This window comes from Bufo gargarizans, chromosome 4 (assembly GCF_014858855.1).
Source record: "Bufo gargarizans isolate SCDJY-AF-19 chromosome 4, ASM1485885v1, whole genome shotgun sequence".
Lineage (NCBI taxonomy): Eukaryota > Metazoa > Chordata > Amphibia > Anura > Bufonidae > Bufo > Bufo gargarizans.
Genome location: NC_058083.1, coordinates 524802201 through 524822389, shown reverse-complemented (window position 1 = coordinate 524822389; position 20189 = coordinate 524802201).

The window sequence follows — 20189 nt, the reverse complement described above, 5'->3', positions numbered from 1 at the left end:
TTATACCAGCATGCTCCATATCACTGTATACAAGAAGATGTATAACTTATACCAGCTGTACATATATAATTATATACAGGAGATGCCCAGGTTATACCAGCTGTACATATATAATTATATACAGGAGATGCCTGGGTTATACCAGCTGTACATATATAATTATATACAGGATGTGCCCAGGTTATACCAGCTGTACATATATAATTATATACCGGAGATGCCCAGGTTATACCAGCTGTACATATATAATTATATACAGGAGATGCCTGGGTTATACCAGCTGTACATATATAATTATATACAGGATGTGCCCAGGTTATACCAGCTGTACATATATAATTATATACAGGAGATGCCCAGGTTATACCAGCATGCTCCATATCACTATATACAGGAAGATGTATAACTTATACCAGCTGTACATATATAATTATATACAGGAGATGCCCAGGTTATACCAGCTGTACATATATAACTATATACAGGAGATGCCCAGGTTATACCAGCTGTACATATATAATTATATACAGGAGATACCCAGGTTATACCAGCTGTACATATATAATTATATACAGGAGATACCCAGGTTATACCAGCTGTACATATATAATTATATACAGGAGATGCCCAGGTTATACCAGCATGCTCCATATCACTATATACAAGAAGATGTATAACTTATACCAGCTGTACATATATAATTATATACAGGAGATACCCAGGTTATACCAGCTGTACATATATAACTATATACAGGAGATGCCCAGGTTATACCAGCTGTACATATATAATTATATACAGGAGATGCCCAGGTTATACCAGCTGTACATGTATAATTATATACATGAGATGCCCAGGTTATACCAGCTGTACATATATAACTATATACAGGAGATGCCCAGGTTATACCAGCTGTACATATATAATTATATACAGGAGATGCCCAGGTTATACCAGCTGTACATATATAATTATATACAGGAGATACCCAGGTTATACCAGCATGCTCCATATCACTATATACAAGAAGATGTATAACTTATACCGGCTGTACATATATAATAATATACAGGAGATGCCCAGGTTATACCAGCTGTACATATATAATTATATACAGGAGATGCCCAGGTTATACCAGCTGTACATATATAATTATATACAGGAGATGCCCAGGTTATACCAGCTGTACATATATAATTATATATAGAGGAGATGCCCAGGTTATACCGGCATGCTCCATATCACTATATACAAGAAGATGTATAACTTATACCAGCTGTACATATATAATTATATACAGGAGATACCCAGGTTATACCAGCTGTACATATATAATTATATACAGGAGATACCCAGGTTATACCAGCTGTACATATATAATTATATGCGTTAATTTCTTAACGTTAATTTGTTTTCCCTTAGTCCTAACAGCAGCACATGTGGGGTTTATCCGCCCCAGTGAAACTGGTAGGACAGACGGAATGTTTAATGAAGTAAAGTAATCAAATAAATCCACGCCCCCATTACCTCACTATAAGAGGCCAAACCCCCCATACATCAGTGTGTCATAACAAGAAACTCTCAAAAAACAAAGGGAGGGATATTTGTGTGCTGCTGTTAGGACTAAGGGAAAACAAATTAACGTTAAGAAATTAACGCTTCCCTTACGTCCTAACCAGCAGCACATGTGGGGACTTAGCAAGAAGTTAGCCTAAAGGGTAGGGACTTCAATGCTGAATGGAATTCAAAACAGACCGCCCAAAGGCAGTGTCTTCTGATCCCCTGAGGTTGAGTCTATAATGGCTCACAAAGGTAGAATGTGAGCTCCAGGAGGCCGCGGAACAGATCTGTTCCAGAGGAATAAGAGACCTTTCGGCCCAACTAGTAGAGACTGCTCGGGTGGAGTGAGCAGTGACAAAGGCAGGAGGAGGTCTATTCTGGGAAGCGAAAGATTCTCTGATGGCCTCTCTGATTCATCTACTTAGAGTAGGCTTAGAGGCCTTCTTCCCTTTATTCCTGCCAAAGAACAGGATAAGAAGATTCTCTGACCTTCTGAACTCCCGGGATCTCTCAATGTAGATTCTCAAACATCTGGCCACATCCAGAGTATGGAGGGAAGTTTCTTCTGCAGAGGAAGAAGAGGAACATAACACAGGCAAAGACACAACTTGATTAATGTTGTGCACAGAGGGCACCTTAGGCAAAAAGGTGGGTAAAAAACGTAAAAGGACTCTGTCCGGTAAAAATAAAGTGTATGGCTCATATGCCGAAAAAGCCTGAAGCTCTGAAATGCGTTTGGCCGAAGTTACGGCCAACAAAAAGGTTACCTTCCAGGATAAAAACTTAAAGTCCACTTCTTCCAAGGGTTCAAAGGGAGGACCACTCAACCCTTTAAGCACCACTGAGAGATCCCACTGCGGTATAGGTCTTGAAATGCTAGGCTTAAGACGTACGGCTCCTTTAAGGAACCTCTTAATCAGAGGGTCTTGATGTAAAGATCTGCCAAAGGCGGCTGACAGAGCAGAGATCTGTACCTTGAGTGTAGAAGGGCTGAGGCCCTTATCTAGTCCATCCTGCATGAACTGAAGAATAGCTGATACTGGAGGATCCTGAGATGGTACTTGATGAGATGCACACCATAGAAGAAAAATGCGCTTTACCCTGGCGTAGGCCTTGACAGTCGCAGGAGCTCTGGAATGAGACATCGTTCTTAAGACCGCTGCTGATAGCCCTTCCGGCTCTAGAAGGGACTCATCAATCTCCAGGCTGTCAGATTGAGTCTGGATGGATCCAGGCAGAGCTGAGTGCCCCGGGACACCAGGTTCTGCATTGGGGGAAGCTTCCAATATTGCCCTCGGCTCATCTGCATGAGCAGGGTAAACCAAGACCTCCTGGGCCAGAATGGAATCACGGCTATTACTGAGGCTTGGTCCTGCCGAATCTTCATCAATACCCTGGGTATCATGGCGATGGGAGGAAAGATGTAGGCCAGCCTGAACTCCCATGGAATTGACAGAGCATCTACTGCCAAGGGATTGTCCTCCCGATACAGGGAACAGAACGTTTCCACTTTGGCATTGAATCTTGTCGCCATGAGATCTATGTCCGGGCGACCCCACCGGAGAGTGATCTGATGAAAGATCTCCTGATTCAGAGACATTTCTCCCAGAGCTGGGACTCCTCTGCTGAGCTGGTCTGCAACCACATTCAGGGACCCCCGAATGTGGACTGCTGAAAGGTGGGAAAGATTCTGCTCTGCCCAAGACAGAATTAGACCTACTTCTGAGAGTAGACTCTGAGACCTGGTGCCTCCCTGTTTGTTGATGTAAGATACCGCAGTAGAATTGTCTGAGCGAACCCTTACAGCCTTGTTTCTGATAAGGGGGAAAAAATGAAAGAGAGCCATCCGGATTGCTCTGAGTTCTCTCAGATTGGATGACATCAAACGCTCTTGAGGGCTCCAGGATCCTTGAACTTGAAGTTCCTCTAGATGGGCACCCCAGCCTAGAAGGGATGCATCTGTCGTCAACAGGATCCAACAAGGTTGGATCAAGGACCTCCCATCTTTGACCTGTTTCCACCACTTCAGTGAGCGGCGAGCTTGAGATGACAGGGAGCACTTTGTCTCTAGCCCTCTGGGAGTTCGATCCCATAGACTCAGAACTTCCGCTTGAAGAGGGCGAATATGCCACAAGGCCCAAGGAACCGCATCCACGGCTGCTGACATTAGGCCTAACATCCTCATCAATACTCTGATAGTTACCCGGCGGGGAACCATGAGTTGATCTGCAGTCTTGGAAATGCGTAACTTCCTTTCCGGAGAAAGGTAGAGCGTCATGTTGGCAGAATCTATTATGAACCCCAGAAACCTCCTGGTAGTGGAGGGAGAAATCTCAAGGTGCATTCTACCCGCCTGTCCATCGGGTCCTGTAAGTTGGAGCCGTCATCAGCCGGGACAAGAGTCCTCTTAGACAATTTTGCAATTGCCAAATCAACTTTGGGCACAGTGCCCCACTGGTCAAATTGGGAAGTCACAATCGGGAACATGGACTTGAAGCGCTTTGAGATGACCGGTGCCTTCTCAGGATGTTTCCATTCTAGCTTCATTAATCGAGACAGAGTCTCGTCCACTTTGAAGGCCCTTGGCCCCCTAGAGGTGGACTCTGAAGCTTCCCCGGGATCAACATCCTGGTCCCCCGACCGGATGGATCTAAGTAACCTCTGGGTCTTCTCTACAGGAAAGGCGTACCTTCCAGCCTCTTCTTCCTCCCCGCTAGACTCAGAGGAATGGACTTCGTCCACGGTATGGTAGACTTCCTCCTGCATAGGAGTGGGTCTCAGAGGAGATCGGACACTGGGTCTTCTGGATGACATGGAATCCCTTAGGGTGTTCATTGAGGACTCCACAAAGTCCTTTACCCAGACTACTACGTCCCGTATGGTAGGCTCCGTATCAGGAGGCAGAGGAGGAGGAGGACGGCAAGAGGGACACCTATTAAATTCATAGGAGTCCGCTAGAGGGGTGTCACAATCCTTACACGCCAAATGCTTGCGCTTGGATGACGTCTTGCGCCCAGTCCGATCCCCATCACCGGCAGAGGACATTATCTGCAGAGAAAGAGTTAAAAATGAATGAACAATGTCTATTCATTAGCTAACCAAGGAAGCAGCAAACCTACCAGACACAGGAAAGCTGGTGACTAAAGTAGTCTGCCTCAGAAACCAACCCAAGGCTGCAAACAGCACAGCCTGGAAGGACTGGAGGCTTTATATATTCAAATTTGGCGCCCAAACTGACGTCAGACGCCAGGTTTGAACAAACTTTAATCATTGTTGTTCAGCAACAAACCACCAGAGGGCGCTGGAACACAATGTGTGTAAGCCAAACAGGAAGCTGAATGCAGGAGCTCCGAGCCTCCAACATGCCGGCAGCACCAGCTTCATCAGATAAGCTGCAACCCTGAAAGAGAAACACAAGGTTAGCATGAAATCTAAGAGCATGGCAGCCAAATGGCTGCCCCGTCTGTCCTGCAGTCCCAAGGACAGAAAAAAACACACTGATGTATGGGGGGTTTGGCCTCTTATAGTGAGGTAATGGGGGCGTGGATTTATTTGATTACTTTACTTCATTAAACATTCCGTCTGTCCTACCAGTTTCACTGGGGCGGATAAACCCCACATGTGCTGCTGGTTAGGACGTAAGGGAAACAGGAGATGCCCAGGTTATACCAGCATGCTCCATATCACTATATACAAGAAGATGTATAACTTATACCAGCTGTACATATATAATTATATACAGGAGATACCCAGGTTATACCAGCTGTACATATATAACTATATACAGGAGATGCCCAGGTTATACCAGCTGTACATATATAATTATATACATGAGATGCCCAGGTTATACCAGCATGCTCCATATCACTATATACAAGAAGATGTATAACTTATACCGGCTGTACATATATAATAATATACAGGAGATGCCCAGGTTATACCAGCTGTACATATATAATTATATACAGGAGATGCCCAGGTTATACCAGCATTGTCCATATCACTATATACAAGAAGATGTATAACTTATACCAGCTGTACATATATAATTATATACAGGAGATGCCCAGGTTATACCAGCATGCTCCATATCACTGTATACAAGAAGATGTATAACTTATACCGGCTGTACATATATAATAATATACAGGAGATGCCCAGGTTATACCAGCTGTACATATATAATTATATACAGGAGATGCCCAGGTTATACCAGCTGTACATATATAATTATATACGGAGATGCCCAGGTTATACCAGCTGTACATATATAATTATATACAGGAGATGCCCAGGTTATACCAGCACGCTCCATATCACTGTATACAAGAAGATATATAACTTATACCAGCTGTACATATATAATTATATACAGGAGATGCCCAGGTTATACCAGCTGTACATATATAATTATATACAGGAGATGCCCGGGTTATAGTTTGTTTATTCTCCATTCTAATAAGTTCCATGAAACCTGGCGTTGAACGCTTGTGCTAGAATATTATAGGATATTCATATTTGATCAGTAGAGGGCAGTATGGAGCCGGCAAAAAAATACATCTAGTAGATAAAGTAAAACCTTGTACCATGTTGTTCAGTATAGAATTTAAATGGAATGTGTTACTGAATTTTTGTCTGTCAGTGACAAATACTTTTTGTCTACTCTGTTTCTATTTTCTTATTGCAGTTTTTTTCATTCTATTTTCTGAACATGATTACGGGGCGGCCATCTTGCCTGCCTGTTCTTAACAGCATTTAGAGATATGTTTTTTTGCAGCCAGCATGGGCCAAAGACACAATGTACAGGAGGGGATCTCTCTAACTTGTATGGAAGAGTGTTCTCAGCATACTCGGTGACCTCTGCAGAGGACAGGAGGGAGCAGATAAGCTTTTATATCGCCTGTTGTGATTGATGGATCCCGCATTATCTAAACGTAGAGGTGATATCTGTCATTGTAATCCTTCCTAAAATGATAAGCAGATAACTGCAGTAAAGTAATCTGGACAGACCAAGAAGTGGCGCCAATTATTAAGCTTAGTGGCCAGTATAAAAACTGCAGGATTTTAATTCATTTTTTATTTATTTAGATATTGACAAAATTAAAAATAACAACCAAAATTTTGTTTTAAAAAAGTATAAAAAAATGAGTTTAACATAATTGATAGGTCTCAGCTTTAAGTACTTGTCAGATGATTGTCTTCCTAGGAATCCCGCACTCAACCTCCCCTCGGGTCTCAGCAATGCAAAGCGTTAAATTTGAAGCCAATTGTGCAGCAAAATCCGCGTTCTACCTGTAAACATACATCTTAAACGGCGGTGATCGGTTGCTATGGAAAACAATGCAATTGTCTCAGACCGTTCCATTGACATTCGTGCACCATCTCAGAAAATAACGCACATTTACGGCGGTTTACGTGTTCACCTTCCACTTGTATAATGGAGACTCAAGGTCATCGTGTTACCTTAGTTTTGGTACTGAATGCACCATCTTGCTATAATTTACTTTGCGCCTCATGACGACTTTAACACAAATCCTTTGTATTTCTTATCACAAAATACATTTTCAATAGAAGAAACTGACCACCGTGAATCCCCTCCCCCCGCGCAGACCCGGCTCCCACTGATCCGTTCACCTAATTAAACTTATTTGAGAGTTATTTTAAGCCGCAGATTCGTCGCACCAGTTGGGCTTTTAATCCTCCACAGTTTATCATATTAGCATTCAGTGGAAAATAACAGCGCGAGACGGCAGCGAGCCCCTCCCCCGTCCTCTCCTGAGAAGCAAAGCCGTCCTGGCAAATCGAATCAAGGAAAGATGGAACAATCACCAGTCCTTATATTATTCCATCCTGGCCGGGTGGTGATTACAGTAACTCCTGAGCCATTAACCCGCTGTACACATAGGAGGCAGTATTATAGCAGTTATATTCCTGTACATAGGAGGCAGTATTATAGTAGTTGTATTCTTGTATATAGGAGCAGTATTATAGTAGTTATATTCTTGTACATAGGAGCAGTATTATAGTAGTTATATTCTTGTACATAGGAGCAGTATTATAGTAGTTATATTCTTGTACATAGGAGCAGTATTATAGTAGTTATATTCTTGTACATAGGGGCAGTATTATAGTAGTTATATTCTTGTACATAGGAGCAGTATTATAGTAGTTATATTCTTGTACATAGGAGGCAGTATTATAGTAGTTATATTCTTGTACATAGGAGCAGTATTATAGTAGTTATATTCCTGTACATAGGAGCAGTATTATAGTAGTTATATTCTTGTACATAGGGGCAGTATTATAGTAGTTATATTCTTGTACATAGGAGCAGTATTATAGTAGTTATATTCTTGTACATAGGAGCAGTATTGTAGTAGTTATATTCTTGTACATAGGAGGCAGTATTATAGTAGTTATATTCCTGTACATAGGAGGCAGTATTATAGTAGTTATATTCTTGTACATAGGAGGCAGTATTATAGTAGTTATATTCTTGTACATAGGAGCAGTATTATAGTAGTTATATTCTTGTACATAGGAGCAGTATTATAGTAGTTATATTCTTGTACATAGGAGCAGTATTATAGTAGCTATATTCTTGTACATAGGAGCAGTATTATAGTAGTTATATTCTTGTACATAGGAGGCAGTATTATAGTAGTTATATTCTTGTATATAGGAGCAGTATTATAGTAGTTATATTCTTGTACATAGGAGCAGTATTATAGTAGTTATATTCTTGTACATAGGAGCAGTATTATAGTAGCTATATTCTTGTACATAGGAGCAGTATTATAGTAGCTATATTCTTGTACATAGGAGCAGTATTATAGTAGTTATATTCTTGTACATAGGAGCAGTATTATAGTAGTTATATTCTTGTACATAGGAGCAGTATTATAGTAGTTATATTCTTGTACATAGGAGCAGTATTATAGTAGGTATATTCTTGTACATAGGAGCAGTATTATAGCAGTTATATTCTTGTACATAGGAGCAGTATTATAGTAGTTATATTCTTGTACATAGGGGCAGTATTATAGTAGTTATATTCTTGTACATAGGAGCAGTATTATAGTAGTTATATTCTTATACATAGGAGCAGTATTATAGTAGTTATATTCTTGTACATAGGAGCAGTATTATAGTAGTTATATTCTTGTACATAGGAGCAGTATTATAGTAGTTATATTCTTGTACATAGGAGCAGTATTATAGTAGTTATATTCTTGTACATAGGAGCAGTATTATAGCAGTTATATTCTTGTACATAGGAGCAGTATTATAGTAGTTATATTCTTGTACATAGGAGGCAGTATTATAGTAGTTATATTCTTGTACATAGGAGCAGTATTATAGTAGTTATATTCTTGTACATAGGAGCAGTATTATAGTAGTTATATTCTTGTACATAGGAGGCAGTATTATAGTAGTTATATTCTTGTACATAGGAGGCAGTATTATAGTAGTTATATTCTTGTACATAGAAGGCAGTATTATAGTAGTTATATTCTTGTACATAGGAGCAGTATTATAGTAGTTATATTCTTGTATATAGGAGGCAGTATTATAGTAGTTATATTCTTGTACATAGCAAACAGTATTATAGTAGTTATATTCTTGTACATAGGAGCAGTATTATAGTAGTTATATTCTTGTATATAGGAGGCAGTATTATAGTAGTTATATTCTTGTACATAGCAAACAGTATTATAGTAGTTATATTCTTTAACATAGGAGGCAATTTTATTAGTAAAAACAAGCAAAAATACAATAATACATTTCAGAATCAGAATTAACAAAATTATGAAACTGAAATCATGCTAATCATATAAAGAATACATTTATAATAACTTTAAGTTAAGAGTCCATTGCAAATAAATGGGAGAAAAGATGAATAATCAAGCATAATTTCAGGATACATGAACCAAAATTACTCCAAATGTACATTCCTCCATAATTTTGCATTCTTGCCCTTTTTCCTAACCTCTATATATCTGATCCACCTTAGTTCTGACAGTATGAGGTTTACGGCTTTTCTATAATTGAAAGGCTCACTGTGGATGGACACTCTTGTTCTTGTATGCCAATTATAGTATTTGATGGTGGTAATAATCAGATGCATGGTCCCCCGGTCAATGTCAGCTACCTGTGATGTTACACCGTATACAATGTCTGGGTAGGTTAGAGACTGCAGCCTTGGGATTGTTAGTTTGCTGTTTATCTGCTGCCATATCTGTTGCCCTCCCCAGCACTCGGTTATAAAATGTGCCATAGTCTCCTCCTGCTGACAGCCCAAGGGGCACATGCGATCTGAGACACTCAGAAATGTTAAATTGCCTCTGACAAAAAGCTTCCCATGTAAAGACAGCCAGGCGATGTAAAAAAACTTAGCAGGAAGCCTTGGTCCATTGAGGAACTTTAGACTTTCCTGCAAGGTGGCCGTTGTGCAGTCTTTCAGTGCTGGCTGCAAGTTATAGAAGGTCCTGCAGAGCCTGATATAGAGATCCTTCCTGCTCCAGATATACCTTCTCTATTCCCCACTTCTTCAGGCACCTAAGACCATATTCCAGGTACTGGGGGAGGAAGCCACGAGTCAACCGACCCCTCTTCAGACTGCCGCCTCGCACCCAAGACTCTGCAAAAGGCAATATCCAGTCCCTGACACTGTTCGCCCACAAGGGACTGTTGTTTGAGTACAGGCTACCAAAGTTAACTTTTAGAAACATGGAGTCAAAGAAAACCCTTGGATTAAACATATCCAGCCCACCCTCTCTCCTCTGTAGGTAGGTGATCCCTCTTTTTATTGGGTTCAACCTGTTCCCCCACAAAAGTTGGAAGAACAGGCTAAAGAGCCTAGCTGAGAAAGATTCTGGAAAAGGAAAAACAACAGACACATACAGGTCCTTCTAAAAAAATTTGCATATTGTGATAAAGTTCATTATTTTCTGTAATGTACTGATAAACATTAGACTTTCATATATTTTAGATTCATTACACACCAACTGAAGTAGTTCAAGCCTTTTATTGTTTTAATATTGATGATTTTGGCATACAGCTCATGAAAACCCAAAATTCCTATCTAAAAAAATTAGCATATCATGAAAATGTTCTCTAAACGAGCTATTAACCTAATCATCTGAATCAACTAATTAACTCTAAACACCTGCAAAAGATTCCTGAGGCTTTTAAAAACTCCCAGCCTGGTTCATTACTTAAAACCGCAATCATGGGTAAGACTGCCGACCTGACTGCTGTCCAGAAGGCCATCATTGACACCCTCAAGCAAGAGGGTAAGACACAGAAAGACATGTCTGAAGGAATAGGCTGTTCCCAGAGTGCTGTATCAAGGCACCTCAGTGGGAAGTCTGTGGGAAGGAAAAAGTGTGGCAGAAAACGCTGCACAACGAGAAGAGGTGACCAGACCCTGAGGAAGATTGTGGAGAAGGACCGATTCCAGACCTTGGGGGACCTGCGGAAGCAGTGGACTGAGTCTGGAGTAGAAACATCCAGAGCCACCGTGTACAGGCGTGTGCAGGAAATGGGCTACAGGTGCCGCATTCCCCAGGTCAAGCCACTTTTGAACCAGAAACAGCGGCAGAAGCGCCTGACCTGGGCTACAGAGAAGCAGCACTGGACTGTTGCTCAGTGGTCCAAAGTACTTTTTTCAGATGAAAGCAAATTTTGCATGTCATTCGGAAATCAAGGTGCCAGAGTCTGGAGGAAGACCGGGGAGAGGGAAATGCCAAAATGCCTGAAGTCCAGTGCCAAGTACCCACAGTCAGTGATGGTCTGGGGCGCCATGTCAGCTGCTGGTGTTGGTCCACTGTGTTTTATCAAGGGCAGGGTCAATGCAGCTAGCTATCAGGAGATTTTGGAGCACTTCATGCTTCCATCTGCTGAAAAGCTTTATGGAGATGAAGATTTCATTTTTCAGCACGACCTGGCACCTGCTCACAGTGCCAACACCACTGGTAAATGGTTTACTGACCATGGTATTACTGTGCTCAATTGGCCTGCCAACTCTCCTGACCTGAACCCCATAGAGAATCTGTGGGATATTGGGAAGAGAAAGTTGAGAGACGCAAGACCCAACACTCTGGATGAGCTTAAGGCCGCTATCGAAGCCTCCTGGGCCTCCATAACACCTCAGCAGTGCCACAGGCTGATTGCCTCCATGCCACGCCGCATTGAAGCAGTCATTTCTGCAAAAGGATTCCCGACCAAGTATTGAGTGCAGAACTGAACATAATTATTTGAAGGTTGACTTTTTTTGTATTAAAAACACTTTTCTTTTATTGGTCGGATGAAATATGCTAATTTTTTTAGATAGGAAATTTGGGTTTTCGTGAGCTGTATGCCAAAATCATCAATATTAAAACAATAAAAGGCTTGAACTACTTCAGTTGTGTGTAATGAATCTAAAATATATGAAAGTCGAATGTTTATCAGTACATTACAGAAAATAATGAACTTTATCACAATATGCAAATTTTTTGAGAAGGACCTGTACAAGAAGACGGGGACCAGGTAAGTCTTCAACATAGTAACCCTTTCTCTATAGGTCAGCCTCCAGTTCTTCCATCGCTGAACCTTTGCATTTCCGGATTCCAACTTTTCCTCCCAATTTATCCTGGTGTTATCATCCCTCCCAAATTTGACCCCAAGGATTTTAATATGGGTGGAGGCCTTTTCAAATTGTGGCAGATCAAAATCAGGATCAGTACTTAAAGTCCAGAGAGCTTGACTCTTCTCAAGGTTGACCAGAGACCCTGAGGCCTCCGAGTAACTTCTGATGGCTGCAGGCAACATCTGCACCTCACGAGGCTCAGATATCACCACCGTCACATCATCCGCGTAGGCAACTACTTTCAAAGGCAAGCAACGGGGGACCGGCACCCCCTGAAAATCACACTCTAGCAGCGATCTCAGGAACGTGTCTAAGTCAAACACATACAGCAAAGGACTCAACGGGCAACCCTGTCTCACCCCTGCCTCTACTTCAAAAGTGTCCCCTTGCCAACTATTGACCAGAGGAAAGCTCTTCGCCTCATAATATAATGTTTTCAGCCAATCAATAAATTGTCCCGGAATACCGTACTTTGACAAAGTGGCCCATAGATACTCATGGTCTACTCTGTCAAAGGCTTTAGCCTGGTCCAGACCAACAACATATCTCCCACACATCTCCCACACATCTCCCTTATCGAGATGACTGCTCCAGAGATGTTCCGCCCGTTTACTGTGCCGAACTGACAGTCTGCCAACAGTGCCCGGGACAAACAGACTAATCTACAGAACAGGATTTTTGCCAGAATCTTCCGAGTCGACATTCAAGAGGCAATTGGCCTCCAGTTCTTGATGTCACTAGGCTCCTTACCTTTCGACAGCAGAATTAACGGATGGATGGAGGCATCAGGTGATTTTCTAGACAGGTTTTGTACACATCCATCAGGATTAGAGCCAAGAGGTCCCTAAATTTCTTATAAAATTCAGCGGTAATACCATCTGGACCTGGTGCCTTCTTCAGATGTAACTGATCAATGGCCTCTTTAACCTCCTCCACCGTTAATTCTGCTGTCAAAAGAGAAAAGTCCACATCATTAGTATCAGGTCCTGGAGTTGCCTCTAAGAATTGAGCCATTTTTTCCTTATCTAAAACCTTCCTCTGAAACAAGTCAGCATAGTAAGATCTCACCGCCCCCAGGATACCCTCCCGAGATTCCTGCAAAACGCCCTGGGATTCAGTGAGACCTGAGACCAATTTATTATCCACATGTTCCCTGCAATTCTCAAAGGGATCAGGAGCCCCCAAGTACCCATAATCCCGTTCCAGGACCAGGGAGGTATACCTGCTGTACTGATACTGCCTTATCTCAGATTTCAGGCGGTCGATCTTTTGTTTGTCATCCCCACCCGCCGAATACAGGGACTCCAATTCTTTCCGCAGCCTGAGATACTGGCTATACTTACTCTTCCCTCTTTTAACTGACAGTCTCTGTAAGAGGGATCTGATCTCCTCGTTGACGTCCTCCCACCAGCCATGTTGTTATAAAAGTCCACTCTCTGTAGCTGAACCTGAAAAAGGGAGTGGACACTGTCCTGGACATAGACATCATCCAGGAGGCTAGAGTTAAGCCTCCATAGCCCTCTACCAATATCAGAGCGTTTAGTGGCTCCCAAGCAGAAAACCAAAGCCAGGTGGCCAGAGTAGGGGACAACCTTTTCATCCCGCTAACAGTCTCTGTAGGATTCACAAACGCCATGTCTATTCTACTGCTCCTGTCAGCACAAGAATATGTAAAGTGTTTGGCTTCCTACCACCCAATGCAAAGACATCACTTAAACCAGCCTGCAATATCTTGTTATGTAAGACTCTGGAGTCTTTCACCACCACTCTGCCCGAGGACCTGTCACCTGATGACAGAGCAACATTAAAGTCCCCGCCATCACCACAGGTATAGAGGTGAAAACATATTGCTTCATGTCATTAAACAGCTGGATTCTCTCAGCCACTGTCTGTACAGTGTTAATGAAGCCGAGCCGTCTACCATGGATGGTCACTTCCAGCACCAGGCACCTTCCCATAGCAACCTCTGTTAACCTGTGCACAGTCCAGGGGCGGATTAAGTGCATGATAGGCCCGGGGCTGTCTACCCAACTTGGGCCCCCCCCCCCCTCCCTCCATTTTAGTTTAGTTTTTTTTTTTGTATGAAGAGGCTGCAGTGCTTCATGGGCGCCACAGTCTCTTCTTAGGCCATATGACATCTTCAGACTAAAAAAAAATACCCCAAATTGGGTCCTAAACTGAAGAATTTGGTCGTCAAATTTAAAATACATATACAAATTGTAATAAAAAAGACATGGAGGAGAATACAGCACCACATACCTGTTACATCCAGTGACATCTCCTGTCATGTAGATCTTCTCTTTCCTCTTCTCCTCCATTTGACCCAGACCACCATGGCAAATTCTTTCAGCCGCATCTCGTCTCTACAGTTTGTAACACAGACACGTTAGATTTCTCAATTTTTCCATCAACCTCCTCATCCTGGTGTCCCCACAGTGTCATCCTGCTGCCACCCCCAGTACTGTGCCCGTTGTTCCCCCCAATGCCCCAGGAACTATACTGCTGAAAAAATAGTGGCCCTGATAGATATAATTGGGGTAATTTATCAAACTGGTGTAAAGTAGAACTAAATTTCCAAAAGAGCTGTCAGATATGAAAGGTGGAATCTGATTGGCTGCTATGGGCAACTAAGCCAGTTCTACTTTACACCAGTTTGATAAATTACCCCAAATGTTCCTATAGTGTCTACAGCAGTTATAATGTCCCCTAGAGACCCCCAGTAATAATACCACCCTCTATTGTGCTCCAGGCAATAATCCCTGTATAGTGTCCCCAGAAATAATAGAATTGCCCCTACAGTGCCTCCCCAATAGCAACACCCCCATATAGTAATTTCCACCACACTGCCCCCACATAGTAATCCCCCCATAGTAATTTCCCCCCACACAGTAATTTCCCCCAAACTGCCCCCATATAGTAGTTTGCCCCCACACAGTAATTTGCCCCACACTGCCCCCACATAGTAATTTCCACCACACTGCCCCCACATAGTAATTTCCACCACACTGCCCCCACATACTAATTTGCCCCCACATAGCAATTTCCCACACTGTTCCCACATAGCAATTTCCCCCACACAATAGTTTCCCCCACACTGCCCCCATATAGAAATTTGCCCCCAAATAGTAGTCCCTCTCATAATAATTTGCCCCCACATAGTATTCCCTCATAATAATTTGCCCCCACACTGCCCCCACATAGCAATTTGCCCCCACACTGCCCCATCTAGTAATTTGCCCCCACATAGTATTCCCTCATAATAATTTGCCCCCACACTGCCCCCACATAGCAATTTGCCCCCACACTGCCCCATCTAGTAATTTGCCCCCACACTGCCCCATCTAGTAATTTGCCCCCACATAGTATTCCCTCATAATAATTTGCCCCCACACTGCCCCATCTAGTAATTTGCCTCCACATAGTATTCCCTCATAATAATTTGCCCCCACACAGCAATTTGCCCCCACACTGCCCCATCTAGTAATTTGCCCCCACAGTGCCCCATCTAGTAATTTGCCCCCACATAGTATTCCCTCCCATAATAATTTGGCCCCATACAGCCTCCACATTCCCCCCCCATGTAATCGATTTATCTTCCCTAATATGTCCTCCTGTGTCCCCCCCCCAAGTAGGCACATGAAATAAAAAAATAAAAAATGAACAAAAAATGAAAAGATAAATACTCACCTAAGTCCAGGGCCAGGCGCTTGCTCGCAGAGGAAGGCGCGTCACAGTGCTGCGTCCCGGCACAGGCGCGCGATGACGTCATCACGCACGCCTGCGCCGGGATTTCACTACCGCATAGGCCTCAGGCCTACAAGGCCTGAAGCCTATGTGGTGAATGCCAGGTGATCGGCGACGGGACAGGGAGCTATGCGCTCCCGTGCCCCGCCGCAGTATGTGGGCGTTCGGGTCAGCGTTGGGCCCCCCAGCGGTGCTGGGCCCGGGGCTGCCGACCCGAACGTCCCTATTGTAATCCGCCACTGGCACAGTCACATAATTGGTATTAAACAATATGGCCACCCTGGCATAAGGCTCCACAGCCAGTGACCAGTAAGAAGGACCAGACCGCCATTCACTCTCAGCCTCTCGTAGATGCACTAAGGTGGTCAAACGTGTCTCCTGTAGAAAGATGACATCTGCATCCAGATATCTGAGGTGATTGTATACCGCGTGTCTGGTCCTTCCTACTTTGATACTATTCACATTGCTTGAAGCAGCTTTTAGAGAAAACCCAGCCATCATAAGACTACAGAGAAAGAGCAGATGAGCAACTCCCATCATCATAGGTCAGAATCAGAGGCTCCCTGCCTACTACCAGTCTCCATATCTGACTCTATAGGAGCTTCTACAGGAGGGGGCTTCTTCTTTGTTGGGGACTCTGATAAAGCCTCATATCTATTTGATAGGACCATGACTCCTGCACCGTTACTGACTTTTTTCCTGGTGTTTTGGCCCAGGTTATGTTCCTCCTCAGACTTACGAGAAGACTTATCTTTTTTCCTTCTTTTGTTCCTCTTGGCCTCTTCATACACTGATGGTGATACAGAGGGGGCTGCCTGAGGCTGGTCGTGAGTGACCACCTCCATGGTGCCCTGAGTGTTCTCTGAAGGCTGAGGTTCGGGTGTTGTCTCCCCTGATCTCTGTTGTACCTCTTGCCTTGTCAGTATGGTCCCTGACATCAAAGCCTCCTCCTTTACAGCGTCTGCGGCCTCCGCTAACTCCTCATCTGGAAGCTCCCTGCATACGTTATGCCAGGCATCTGGGCAATCCTTATGCGAGTGGCCTATCCATCTGCAGAGATTGCATCTAACATTCTTACACGTGGCACTCAGATGGCCGGGCTTCTCTCTACCGATAAAGAAGGAGTTAGGGAGATGTAAGGTGATGTTATTGTGCTGGCGCAGCTTCACCAGCACCTTCCACCCTCCAGTCCAGACACCATCATCGTCCCTGTTCTTAGTGAGATCGGACACGAGGTCACAGTGCCTCCGGAGCCACACCACAATGTCCTGGAGGAACAGATTCATTCCAGAAGATGACATTGACAATAATTGTGTCTGGCTTGGAAATTGGAATGAAAATGAATTTATTCCAGTTCCTTATGTCCCTAAACCTGCCAAAATTTGCCCAGAACCTATCCAGACTAGACATGAGCTTAAAGCTGACATCATAGCCCTGCCTGTCCGGTAGATTTATCACTGCCAGGATGTCCGCTGGAGCAGCAAACCCCATCTGGTGGCACAGGAGTTCCCTCACCACAAACCTATCGGGGAGGTCTTCTTTGGTGCCTCAGTGTTTAAAACCTCACCACGTTCCTCCTCTTAATTGCCTGGCCTGTCTAGCCTGCACTTGAGGTGAAGAATGGAGCGCAGCGTTTCTGGGAGGATCCTGACGGGGCTCACTCCCCTGAGTATTGGGGTGCGTGTCTGCACTAGAGCACCCTGACGGGGGATCACCTCCCTGTGTATTGGGGTGCGTGTCTGCACTAGAGCATCCTGACGGGGCTCACTCCCCTGAGTATTGGAATGCGTGTCTGCTCTAGAGGACCCTGACGGGGGATCACCTCCCTGAGTATTGGAATGCGTGTCTGCACTAGAGGACCCTGACGGGGCTCACTTCCCTGAGTATTGGAATGCGTGTCTGCACTAGAGGACCCTGACGGGGCTCACTTCCCTGTGTATTGGGGTGCGTGTCTGCACTAGAGCACCCTGACGGGGCTCACTTCCCTGTGTATTGGGGTGCGTGTCTGCACTAGAGCACCCTGACGGGGCTCACTTCCCTGTGTATTGGGGTGCGTGTCTGCACTAGAGCACCCTGACGGGGCTCACTTCCCTGTGTATTGGGGTGCGTGTCTGCACTAGAGCACCCTGACGGGGCTCACTTCCCTGTGTATTGGGAGGCATGTCTTCTCTAGAGCACCCTGACGGGGCTCACTTCCCTGTGTATTGGGATGCATGTCTTCTCTAGAGGACCCTGACGGGGGATCACTTCCCTGAGTATTGGGGTGCATGTATGCACTAGAGGGCCTCCTCTCAACCGGTGTGGATTTTGTTAAGGGGGGGGGGGGATTACAGACATCATTATGTACACATTCCTGACCCCCATCCACCTCTATGTCCTCCTCAGATGGCTGCAGATCCCACACAGACTGTACGTTATCACCAGCCCCCGACCCCTACATTATCAATGTCCCTGGTCTGTGCCTCAGTAACAGAGCTCTGCTGCGTCTCCGCATCACCCTGACCCATGGATACATGTTCACTGTCCTGCTGTTGCACTGTATCTGCTGGGAAATGTGGTGCCACAACTTCATGATGTTGCTCAAGGACAGCTGAAGGTGTTTGCGGCTGCTCTTTCCCACCTCCCTTCTGGACAGAGAAGCTTGCAGGCTTCAGTATTGGTTGTGTCACATGCCGGGGCTCATCTGGGGACACGTACCCTGATTGTGCTCTAGAGGAGCGGGATCCAGAGTCACTGTTCTGTCTCTGCTGTGAGAAACGTTCCTGGTTCCTGTAGGAGTCGGCTAGGGGCCCCATCCTCTCCAGGACACAGTCTGTCTCTTTCACCACCTCCACCAGCTCTATGCTCAGTGAGTGCAGCTTGGTATCATACAAGGTGTTACTATTGGGGTGCGCGGTTTTCAGGTTGTACATACAGTCTATCTGCATCTGCAGCAGTTGTTTGTGGCGCTTTAACTCCCCCATTCTCCTTACCAGTGCCGGGACCTCCTCCGCCATCTGCAGCTCAGGCGCTTGCATGGTCTCCTTCACCTGCTGTCCTGGTCGGGGCAGGGGTCCAGGCTGTTTGGATTCACCGGTCTCCTGCAGCTTTGCTGCTAGGACCTGCAGTTGTATCTGCTGAGGCCTGTTCACACTTTGCAGTGTTTGTAGAAATGACATTCCTGGTTACCTTTAGAGGCATTGCTGCAGATTTGGAGCGGCCTTGGCAGGCCATGTTGGAGACCACAACTTGTTGTTTCAGGTTCTCTTGCAAAGTCTGTCTCTCCAGAGATGTCCGTCTGTCTGTGTGCAGGAGGGGGAGCTGCTCACCTGCTGCATGGCCTGTGTTCATCATCACCTCTGCACCTTGCTGGCTGGGCCTGGAAACTGCTGCAATCTTCACTGCACTCACCTTCTTGTCTTCTTCTTACGTTTGGGAGTTTTCTCCCAGTGTAGGCCTAGAAGCCTGGGCCTTGCTGAAGGAAGTTCCCCGCCCGGGCTGGCCACTCCCTGGGCTTTCTCCAGACATCCACAGACTCAGGAGAGCTACTGACACACGTCCTCTCAGCTAGGAGGCAGTATTATAGTAGTTATATTCTTGTACATAGGAGCAGTATTATAGTAGTTATATTCTTGTACATATGAGCAGTATTATAGTAGTTATATTCTTGTACATAGGAGCAGTATTATAGTAGTTATATTCTTGTACATAGGAGCAGTATTATAGTAGTTATATTCTTGTACATAGGAGCAGTATTATAGTAGATATATTCTTGTACATAGGAGCAGTATTATAGTAGTTATATTCTTGTACATAGGAGGCAGTATTATAGTAGTTATATTCTTGTACATAGGAGCAGTATTATAGTAGTTATATTCTTGTACATAGGAGCAGTATTATAGTAGTTATATTCTTGTACATAGGAGCAGTATTATAGTAGTTATATTCTTGTACATAGGAGGCAGTAATATAGTAGTTATATTCTTGTACATAGGAGGCAGTATTATAGTAGTTACATTCTTGTACATAGGAGCAGTATTATAGTAGTTATATTCTTGTACATAGGAGGCAGTATTATAATAGTTATATTCCTGCACATAGGAGGAAGTATTATAGTAGTTATATTCTTGTACATGGGAGGCAGTATTATATTAGTTATATTATTGTACACAGGAGCAGTATTATAGTAGTTATATTCTTGTACATAGGAGGCAGTATTATAGTAGTTATATTCTTGTACATAGGAGGCAGTATTATAGTAGTTATATTCCTG